Source organism: Mastomys coucha, unplaced genomic scaffold, assembly GCF_008632895.1.
Source record: "Mastomys coucha isolate ucsf_1 unplaced genomic scaffold, UCSF_Mcou_1 pScaffold18, whole genome shotgun sequence".
Taxonomy (NCBI): domain Eukaryota; kingdom Metazoa; phylum Chordata; class Mammalia; order Rodentia; family Muridae; genus Mastomys; species Mastomys coucha.
In genome coordinates, this window is record NW_022196900.1 from 77549732 (window position 1) to 77558498 (window position 8767).

At 49.8% G+C, this 8767-nt stretch overlaps 1 protein-coding gene across 4 annotated transcripts in view; it reads left to right on the forward strand.

The window, feature by feature from the left end:
* Window positions 1–8767, forward strand: part of Hivep3 (HIVEP zinc finger 3) — a 397924-nt gene that overhangs the window by 325251 nt on the left and 63906 nt on the right. For all 4 annotated transcript variants that reach the window (XM_031378480.1, XM_031378483.1, XM_031378481.1 and 1 more), the window contains one exon: window positions 1327–1523. The gene's annotated coding sequence lies outside the window, so the exon portion shown is untranslated. The remainder of the gene's footprint in view (window positions 1–1326; window positions 1524–8767) is intronic.

Below are 8767 nucleotides of genomic sequence, written 5' to 3' on the forward strand. Positions count from 1 at the left end.
GCCCGTGTGCAGGTTACTCCACATTACTATGCTCCACTCTGGGACCAAGTTCGTGGCAGTTACATGGGTTGTGCCATGTGCCAGGCATTGTTCTCAGCACTGCATGCATGGTGACTCACCGAAGCTCAGAAAGCCCTCACCATTCTCAGCCTCCTTTTCCACACACAGCGACTTCACACACCATGGAGGTCACAAAAAAGAAGGACATGGAGCAGAAGCTAGGGCATCAGAGCCTTAGAGACCACATTCTCAAGCTGTCACACCACAGCATCAGAAGCAGACCAACCAGAGAGTCCAAAGAGCACGGCATGCCTAGGATGAGCTATGCTGCCCGTAGCTAAATGACTCGGGTCTTTCTAGTTTAAGAAGTGCTTTCCTCTGAGCTTCCTGGTTTGAGCCTTACAGCATCCTGCTACCCTGGTGCCTGAGCCACAACGCTTGCCCATCCATCCATCTGCTCAGTAACCACTATGGAGCTCTTATCCTGCCCCAGGCTTCCCTTGGCTCAAAGAGTATTTTGTTAGTAACTTGGGAACCACAATGTACTCCCATGCCCCCACACTGTTCCAGGCATGTTAGTTTTCTCTTGGGTTAGCAGACCCCTCAGGTTTAGTGATTGCATGCCTAGGTCAGCCTGCTTTTATAGGTCCCTAGACTATAACCATGCCACCTCACCACAAATGCACCCAGTCATGTCTGCAGTTTGCATAGGTTGGCATTGGGTATGGGTAAACTGAGGAGTCAACCCTGCGCTGGGGAGTGTTAAACCTTCCCAGTCTCATTCTTGGGTTGATATAACCTGATTCCTTGTGGTTTGGGGATGAGGTTCTGTTTTCTTGCTGGCTTTCGGATGGATGGTCCTAAGTTGCTAGCAGCTGTCTCTGGGTCCTTCCTTCCCACATGGCCCACTGATGCCAGTCCCTCTAACTTGCTCATCTGGAACCAAACAGAAAGTGCTACCTTTAAAGTAGACTTCCCTCGAGCCTGTTCAAGGTGAAGAGTGCCCTGACACAGACCCCAGTCACCCGTCGTGGCCCAAAGACTGTACTCCAGGTATCTGGAAACCTTGAGGTCCACCAGGAACGCTGTCCATCCGCCTGGTAAAGGATGAGGCTCAGGGAAGTTCAGCATAGGGCAAAGGAATGTACAGTGTGTTGTCCCAGAGCCACTGTATCCCACTATCTCCCTGAGGGGACATGGAACAGAAGTACAGCTTGGAGAAAGTTCAGGGCTTGGGCCGCCTGAGATAAAGCAGGGATTGTTCTGTACCTAAAATTGATCTAGAAAACTCTCTGACCATGACTTTTGTCTTCCCCACTCTCGTAGGATCAGAGGCACAAACCAAGCTGCCTCGAAGTAGCTCATGGAAGACTCTCAAAAGCCACTGGCCAGGCACGCTGTCCCTTCCTCAGGGAGGAGCAGTGTGTAAGCAGAGGCTTCGCAGCCGGAGTGGACATGAACGCTGGCTTCCAGAGAGAGCAGCGGTTCAGTTTTGGTCATCGGAAGTGGTGCCTGCAGCGCAGGTAGGGAGCTCCATTCTAGCTTGCCGAATGCCACTTTAGCTGGCTATGTTCTTCTCTTAAGACATTCTGTCTGGAGAGTCGCCTGTCCTTGCCTTCCTTGACCTGTGACAGAGCTGGTCTGGAATTCCCTGATGCCTTAGTTAGGAGTTCTAGGCTTCCCATGTCTTCTTCTTAAAGTGCCACCTTGCCCCTCACACTGGTCGCTCAGTCTCCACCTCATCTCTGCTGAAGGACAGACCCGGGCCTATTCTATCAGCCTATTTCCCAGGCTTGTCCCTACCCTAGCCTTTACCACCCTGTGTCACCTCCACACCCTGCCCTGTCAGGAGGCATGGAAGGATGTCAGGTCTGGTCTCTCATGATTACCTGGAGAGTTCCAAATTCCAGGGCCTGAGTACATGAGCAGATGAGGTCCCTGGGACCCTGATGTGTTTGTATGTGTATCTCCATCTTGGGCATTAGGAGTGGGTACGTAGGCTGTGACATGGGTGGGGGTATAGCATTGGAAGCTCTTTGGTAAAGGGTTAAATTCTAGGGTGCTTTGTCTGCTACAAAATGTGTCTTCGTCATCGTCGTCATCATCATCATTCAAGGAGCCAGTATGGTTGAAGGAGAGAACACCTGGTTTCAAAAAGGAAGGAAGGAAAAATGGATTCCCCAGAATACCTGTGTCATTGGCTTAAGCTCTAGGGACAAGAGGCTCTGCACCAGGAGTCCTTCCCTTGAACTTGCCTTGAACTTGCCTTGAACTCACAATCCTTCTGCCTCAGGCATCCTCAGTACTGAGATTGCAAGTATACACCCTCAATCCCACTATGTTTAGAAGCTGGGGTAGGTTCTGGGAGCTCTAGGAATTCTCCACAGTCTCATGTTCACATCTCTGGCTCAGCTATGATGTAGAAAGGCATGAAAACCTATGCTTTACCACCTGGCTTGCTCGTCCCCTCTGGTTAGAGCAGGCACTTTCTCATCATGCAGAGCCAGGGCCAGTCACCGCATGGGCAGCACTACAGTAGCTCACGGATGTGGGTAGATGGGCTTTGATTCCAGCCAGCACCTCTTCAGCATACCTAGCCCAGCATGCCTATCCTGACCAGAATTGTCCTGTGAAGGTAGAAGAATCCCCTAGGCCCAAGAAGAATTAACTACCTTTTGATGGAGGATGTTTACAGTGGTATTGAACCTGGAGCTCTCCCTGAGTTCAAATCCCAGCACTAACCGTTACTGGATTTATTAGATTTTTCTTTATGGTTTTGGAAACACGTTGCTCCCTCTCCCTTGCCTCAGATTTCTCTCTTATAACACAAGAGAAGGTGGTACCTGCCTCACAGGGGCACCACGAACATACAGACGAGACCTTGTTAAAACATGGACCACCCACCTGGAAGTCCTTCCTATCATCTACCATTGGGCAGGCAACTCAGCCACCACTTACCCTGTGACAGATCTGCTATGCTGTACCACCTGATACTGGCACGGGACCCTAAAGTGAAGGGACTGGTCCTCTCTGTACACATGGCCTGGTACTTCATAGATGAGTTTAAGACCTGAAGGGAAAAAAAAGAAAAATCCTAGTGAGGCTGGCCTTGTTTTTCCTTTAAAATATGGATGGGTGGATGCTGAGCACAGAGAGGTTCAGTCACTTAAAGATAGCCACACAGCTCTCTGTCTACAATGAATCAACCCTTTTACTTTTCCACTGAAAAAGTAAAAAAGTTACTTTTCCTTTTCTTCTTGCTGAAGAAAAGACTGTAGCGTTGTCCGTTACTCCTCCTCCAGCAGGAAGCATGTGTCCTTGCAGTATGACCAAGCCCCATCACCAAGAGTCCCGATCCTTGGCCTCCTGCAGCACCATCTGCTCTATTGATTTTGCATTTGTTTTCAGCTGTGCACATGATAATTTAACTGTGTGTTGTGGGGACCGTCCTTCTCTAGTGGCCTCAGTGATCTGGTCCACAAGATGGACACAAGTTCTTGAGTAACTGACGCTCTGAGGAGCACAGGCAAAGTCAAGGGAAGGGAACCACCAGGACTCTCCCACCCCATTTGTCCTCCCCTACTTCGTGCCCAAATTCCCTGGGAGTCCACGTGGGCTTTGACAGCTGGGGGAGGTGGGGCACAATCTGCAGAGGGAGCCCTGCCCAGCAGGAAATGAGCCCTTAGCTCCAGCCAGAAATCTGGCCCTGCCCCTTCCCGCACTCTCCCTAGGGAAGAAAGCACCATGATTAATGGAGTTCTGACTCAGAGCTGCTGGGGGATCCAGGAGATTATGGGCACAGCTGGGCCACCAGGAAGTAGGCTGGGCTATGTGGCATCCATGCAGATGAAGGATAAGGGTCCAGGATGCCAGGTGTGCAATGTGGCAGCCTCCACCATGTCAGGGATCCAGTGGCCTGGGGACACCTGGGCTCCCAGTGTGGGATGGAGTCATTTAAGGCCAAGGTAACAGGGAGTCTCCTCAGGAGAGACCTAAACCGGGACCATCTCCAGAATAAGGTGATTTCTGAATGAGTGGCTGGAGGCCAGAACTAACATGAAAATGAATTGAAAAATGTTTTCCCAGCAAACATCACTGCCAGTGGTTTTCAAATTTTCATTGTCTTAGAAGCTATTTAAAATGTTGTATCTTGTATGAAATGGTGATGTGTAAACTAGGTTAAAGTGAGTCTATTTAATCTTTTTAAGTTTCAATCTTTAAAATGGATTTACTATGAAAGTTCACACATAGAGTAATAACTATTGCTTTGAGTTACAAAATCTTTGAAGTTTTAGACTGGGGATCCACAAGCTAAGACCTGTGGCCACCACCTGATTGTGTAAATAAAGCTGTATTGAAAACCATGGCGTTCATTCACATGCTCCTTCGGCTGCTTCAGCCTGTCTACCCTCCAAGTCTGAGCAATAGACTCTGGTCTTTCACAGATACTGCGCTGACCTCTGTCAAAGGCATCCATGGTCTACTTGTCAGCTGCAGCTTCCACGTTGCCTTCTCTTGTCTTGGTTGGCTTGGTAAGGACTAAGAATTAAGGAATCCAGAGCTTGGAAGGTAGATAAATCACTTGTCCCAAAGGCACAAGGACCAGAGTTCAGAGCCCAGCACACATGTGAAAAGCTGGGCATAGTGTGGCCACCTATAAAGCAAGCATCTGGGAGGCAGAGACAGAGGCTCTCCTTGTCAGGACAGCTAGCTAGCCACATGAAGCAGACTCAGCAAGCTTCAGATTCACTGGGGACCCTGCCTCAATAAGTAAACTGGGAAGTATCAAGGAAGACAGATGACACCCACTTAGGGCCTCTGCATGCTTCACACATCCATGTACAAGTACACATACACACACAACACACACACACACACACACACATCATGAAAAAAAAAGATTAAAATTAGGGGGCTGGAAAGACTTAGTGGTTAAAACACTTGTGCATGCATGAGGAATGGAGTTTAGGTCCCCAGAACCCATGGAAATGTCAGTGAGTATGGCAGCCCCTTATATAATCCCAGCTTTGGATGGTGGAAATGGGATCTCGTAGGCAATCTGGTTAGTGAGACTAGCCACCTCGATGGACTCTGGTTTTGCTGGAGAGATATTGCTTTACTGAATGAGATAGAAGAGTGATTGAAGATAACTCCTGATGTCAATCTTGAGCCTCTGTATGTGTGGCTACACACATAAACACACACACACACAGAGAGAGAGAGAGAGAGAGAGAGAGAGAGAGAGAGAGAGAGAGAGAGAGAGAGAGAGAGAGAGAGAGAGAGAGAGAGAGTGAGTCAGGGAGACAGAATTACAAGGAAAACAATCCTAAATCATTTCAATAGTGAGGTATAAGGGTTACACTTTCCACAGTATAACCATCTTTGGTTGTGCTATGGGGTCTTCCAGGAGGACTACAGGGGAGTTCTGGTTGGGGTTGGCATCATCAACAGTATTCAACAGCTTCTTGAATTCCTTCTTGTTACAAATGCCATTCAGACAGGAGACTCTCCATACTTGGGGGCTTAACCTTGTGGCTCCGTCCCTTGTCGATGCCTGTGTAGATTTTCAAACCTATAGATTCAACCCTGAATCTAACCAGCAAAACAGAGACACCAGGAAAGAGCTCAAACTCATCTCAGCCCTGTAGGTCCATCTTCCCTGACCCCATTCCAAAGTCTATCCCAGCCAACCTAAGCTGGTGACTCTTTCCCAGTGCTGCAGTGCACTGGGGAACATGTTAGAACTGGTCCACTTTCTGTAACAGTGCTGATAGGAGCCAAAATGTATTTTTAGCACATATTTATGCTGTAATGATTGGAGACCTGCCTCTGAAAGGGCTTTAGTGGAACACAGTCTAAACACTGTCCTCAGCAAGAATTGGCTGCGCTTATTCCACTGCTTAAGGATAATGGAAGAGTAAAGGATGCTGAGTGTCCTGTTGGGAGGCCCAAGAGAAGGGAAGGAGAGGTAGAGGAGGGAGCAAGGAGATCCTGGGAGCAGTGGACAGAGAGTCAAGTCCCTGGCACAAATAGCCCTCCAGCAACCCTAGAGGCCCTGTGACTCCTATCAAGATTTCTAACGTCTCCCAAGTTAAGCTTTCCAGCTGCTTTTATGACTTAACAGCTGTCTGCAGAGGGCAAGGTGCAGATGCACTTGGGGACAGATGACAATGCACAGAGGGAAAGAATGGGGACATTAACAGTCTCTTCTGATATGCCTGTCAGGGCCCCAGTGGCTATGTAGCAGGTCATGGTGTGTCGCAGGGAAAGAGACAGCTTCCCTTGGAGTTCCCAAGTCGTTCCTTCTGACTGCATTTCCATTCCCTGCCCAGCTGTGCCCTTCCTCCATGGAGTCGGGGCATTAGGAACCTTTGCCACAGGGTTCTAGGGAACCCTGCCTTCATGTCCGCTCTGATTTCACATGCAGGTTTAAGAGCCTCCAAATAGGGTGGCAATCTGGCGCCTCTGCACCCTCAAGTGGTGCTACAAAGGTTTCTGAGGGGTAGTTAGTGAGCACCAGTCATTGAATACAAAGATCTGTGAATGTGGATGCTTTGTAAGTGACGAAGGGACAGGAGTCGGGGTCTGGAGGAGAAGGAAGTGGTACAGGGATTGGGCAGTAGATGCAAGCATTCAGGCAAAGCCCACAGAGCCAGGAATAAAAACCTGGAGTCCTGACTTCCAGACCAGCTGCTGTTGCCTCCTTGGGTGTGAAGAAGGGAGGGTCAGGCCTAGTGGCTTGGGACACTGTGGACTAGCGAGTCCACTCCCTCCCCATAGGAAAGTCATTTTTAGGTTTTGAAGAGATGACCTCATGTTTTTCTTATTTACATAGCCTGGTTTGTTTATGTAGTCATTTAAAAATAACCAACGTGTGCTAAGCTTAGTCTCTGCTCTCCAGGCTCTGGTGGAAGAGCCACTGTGTGGGGAGAGACACCTTTTTATCTAAGAGAGGGGCAGCCTTGTTTCCCAGGACAGACGAGGGCAAAACAGGACAGGTAGGAAGCTTCGTGGTTTTCCCTGTCGCTTCTCCAAAATAACTGCACTCCTGCTTCCCACTTCTGGCCCGACTGGATGCAGGGTCGGTCTCCTTCCTGGCAGCTGTGCTCTGTAGATTCTCCAAGAGGTGTTAGAGACTCTGTCAACAGGCACACATGCTTGGATCTGAAGACCTAGATCATGGCATGGAGGCCAAAGCTCAAGTTGAACCACTGGGTTTGCATCCTATCTATGTGCCATTGGGCAGGCTACTTAACCTCTCTGTGCTGTGTCAAACACAGAGACAACAGTGCAAATGTGGAGTAGTTCCTGTGGGGATTAAGTCAAGAAACATGCAAAGGGCTTGGCTCATTCTGGGTACATAGTAGCACTACAGTGTGTCTTCCCAGCTTGAGAAGAACAGACTCCATGCTAGGCTCAGGTGGTAATGGTCAGGCTGACCTGGCTGGGGAGTGGAATACACTTGTCAATGCAGGAGAGTACTAAGGAGTTTGAGCTTTGTCTCGTGAGTCATAACTTCTCCGAGCATCGTCCACAGATGGCTATCTCCCCACACCTCCACACACACACACTCCCGAATTGCCTAGGTTCTTCTTTAACAGGCAGGCCTCGGGCCCTGTCTCAGACTAGGGGCTCGGAGGCCTCAGTGGGAGGAGCTAGAGGCATAGTTATCTATCAGAAGAAGGCCGTGATATTTGCCTGTAGATGTTGATTAAGAGCACTACTCAGAGCAGTGTCACTTGTAGGAGGTGGCTGGTGGGCCTCGCCTGCCAGACTGATGTTAGGGGAGGAAAAATGAAGACTCCTCACAAGAGCAGAGAAAGGTAGCCAAGCTCAGGTAGAGCAGGTGACTTGCCCAGGGCCACACTGTTAATAAGTGCAGACATGGGTCATGCTGATTCGAGAATAGGCTCCCTCTTGTGGAGTCAAGTGGAGGTGACCCTGGAAGAGCCACTGATGGAGAAGGACCTATCCAGGCTAGTGCAAGATGGCTGGTCAGTGATTGGTGAGCAGGTGGAGGAAGGGGTGGGCGGATGTTGGGTGAGAAGAGAGATAGATACATGGCATGGGACACGGGGCCATGGGATTCGAAGGTAGCTGGTTATGAACCTGGAGGCTTAGGAGCAGGGTGGCACCGATAGACAGGGAGGCTAAAGGTGAGTTTTATGCAAGCATAATGAATTTGAGAGGCTAGAGCGTGCAGCAGCTGGAAATGCAGAGGCGTGTGGGATGCCAGGCAGAGGGGCAGGCAGGTGGATACGCAGGCAGACGGCAGGGCAGGTGAGGTGTGCAGCTGCAGGAATCACTAAGGAAAACAGGCAAGAAATGAGCCTGGGAGACAAGCAGGGTAGAGGTGGGGGGGGAGGGAGGGAGGAAGGAAGCCTGAGGGAGGAACAGGCCTCCGTGAAGCAATAGTCAGGTAAGAGACAGAAGAGACAGACCAGGGCTCAGGGAGGTGAGAACAGGACAGGGTGGGGTGTGCAGGAAAGATGGGTGGCGCCACAGGTCACCCAGGGAACTTACTTTGGGCACCACTTTAGAAGGAAGCCAGCCAAGCTGAAGGAAACTGTGCCATAAGTAAATAAAAATGTCAATCTCATGGGGGCAGGGAGGAGTTTCTGTTTGCTTGTGACAGTGTGCTCCTGGCCAGCATGGGTGCAGAACCACCCATGTGTCCTGTCAGGACAAGCTTTGCCATCTTGCCTCTGTTCCGGCACAGTTGGCTGGTGCCCTGGAATTATCCTTCCTGTTGGTCTGAATCTCTGTC